The sequence below is a fragment of the Aotus nancymaae genome, unplaced genomic scaffold (assembly GCF_030222135.1).
Source record: "Aotus nancymaae isolate 86718 unplaced genomic scaffold, 86718_ANA_hifiasm-v0.15.2.pri h1tg000007l, whole genome shotgun sequence".
Classification (NCBI taxonomy): Eukaryota; Metazoa; Chordata; class Mammalia; order Primates; family Aotidae; genus Aotus; species Aotus nancymaae.
In genome coordinates this window covers 18765620-18767886 of record NW_026988418.1, presented here as the reverse complement: position 1 = coordinate 18767886, position 2267 = coordinate 18765620, and the positions used below count along the sequence as shown (strand labels likewise).

The 2267-nt window shown below is 47.3% G+C and overlaps 1 pseudogene; it reads right to left on the bottom strand.

Annotated features, from left to right (window-relative positions):
* Positions 1 to 619: 619 nt before the first annotated feature.
* Positions 620 to 1908, bottom strand: LOC105710249 (aspartate aminotransferase, mitochondrial-like; annotated as a pseudogene).
* Between the last annotated feature and the right edge of the window lie 359 nt (positions 1909 to 2267).

The window sequence follows — 2267 nt, the reverse complement described above, 5'->3', positions numbered from 1 at the left end:
TAGATAAAGACCTTTCTGCAAAAGAAAAAGAATAGCAATGATAAGGGAGAAGAGAGAAACTTCTCTTTTACTTAAACAAGACAGGAAACAGCATTTTTCATTTTCCTTGCTATAGTGGCTTATTAGTTTTCATAAAACACAGTTTCTGCAATATGGTGTGTTGATAAGGTTGCTCCATCATGGGAGGACCAACATGAGGCTGACTGTTAACGCCAGAACTAGGTCCTCTCTCAAAGCCTCTAATGAGTGCCATTTCTCATGAGGAAACCCTGACACCATATGACACTTCTGTTAAATCTTCTGAAATATTGCAAGGGTATAATTGACAGGTTTTTCGAGTGCTGTGACTTTCTTGCCCATGTAAACTCTTTCAGAAAAGTTAGACATAAAAGTATGTGGGAGGAGTTAGAGCCACAAAATTCCAGACACCAGTCATGGGTGCCTCTCTCTGTGTGACTACACCTTCTTTTCTGAGAATCACAGCCACCGAGTGTTATGCACTGTGGTTGAAAGAAATGATCCATTTACCACCATCCACCCTCCCTCATCCTCTGTGTAAGCTCACAAGAGCAGAAGCTGAAAACAGAAAGGTTGTCTCTATTCCCTCACACCAGGGACATTACTTGGTGACCTGGTAAATAGCATGGGCAAGGTAGCCCACATTACCAGAAGTGACCCCTGCCACAGAGATGTGGCCATCCTTTGTCATGTAGATGGAGAACTCCTTGGCCAGCCACTCCATCTGTTCAGGCTTTAGCCCTGTGAAACAAGACTTGCCAACTTGGTCAGTGATGTGTTGCCAGTTGTGGGAAGAATCTTCCTTCTTGAGGTTGAAAACCAGCTGAGTCCACATGCTAATGATGGAGTTGGCCATATTTTCATTTCTTGCAGCCACTGTTTTTACAAATCTGGAGTGTTCAGAATGCAGAGGCAATCCAGGCCTCATTGAGAGGAGGGTTAGAATACATGGGATGGATCAAGATTTTCAACTGGGACTCCACATGGACTTTTGGCTTCATCCACAGCTTTGCCGATCACAGTAAAGTCTCCCACACGCTCACCATATACGCCCATGTTTTGGCATATGATTGGCAGGGATAAATGTTAATGCCCTGTTTGATGAAGTGGCACACAGCCCCAGCATCCTTGTTACCATCGCCTCTGGCAAAGCCTCGATAGGCTATGTCAAGGAACGCAAAGAGATTCTTTTTCTTCACCCCATTGCTATTTCCTTCCACTGCTCTGGACAAGGGTCCACTCCCATGGGATTATGGGCCCAGGCATGCAGGAGAACACTTTGTGCTGCTGTTTTTGAAATGTCCTCCATAGTGCCTATGAAGTCAAAATCACAAGTCTTGGGGTCATAGTATTGATAACCTTGTAGCTGTGTGCCAGCATCCCTGAAGATGGGTGTGTGATTTCCCTAGGATGGTTTGGACAGAAAGACATCTCAGCTGAACTTTAAAACTCTTTATAGAAAACTGGCCCTGATCCTTAAGGCCCCAGTTCCAGAAATAGTCTGCACAGTGACAAACCGGTGGCTTTTCAACACTTCACTGTTCTCACCCAGGGCTAATCCTGCAGATGTCTTGCAAAAGTCAAACAGTACCACAATGGGCAGATAGTCCTTGCCCAGATTTTTTGTGGAAGTCTGGGCCTCTGCCTTGCAGATGCTAGATAGCAGATAAAGCTTTCGGTTATTGTCCTGATCGGCACCAACTTCCAGATTCATCTTTTTGCTATCAGTGTCCCTCTTACAGGCTTTGGTGACTCCCCAGATAGGATCTGGAAGTCCCATCTCCACAGGGGCCCACCAGGAGCCGCCCTGTTGGAGGCTGCCATGGCAAGTCCCCGTTGGAAGGCAGAGGTGATCCAGGAGAGGAAGCAGCCTGAGTGCAGCAGGGCCATGGTGGATGGCAGGATGGCAGGTGAGTAGCTGCAGAACAGAGCAGAGGGCAGGCAGGCCCCTCTCACTTTTTAAAAGCAGTCAGAACACTAACAGGCAAGGTGGGCTGACCAGTTCAGAAGGCCGTACACAGGGACTTCCATTCCTGGGGTGAATGTACCAATATGTGGGGAAGAACCTAGGCTAACCAAGCCCATGATGTATAAACCCTGATGCCCTCAGCAATGGAAATGGAACTCCTGTGGGAACCTGAAACCCCTGTGCTCCCACTCTGGCTGGCCTCCTGAGTCATGCTTCATGAGCAGAGGATTGGAACCACAGAGAGCAGCAGCTATAGGATTCAAATGCTCACTGGCATCAG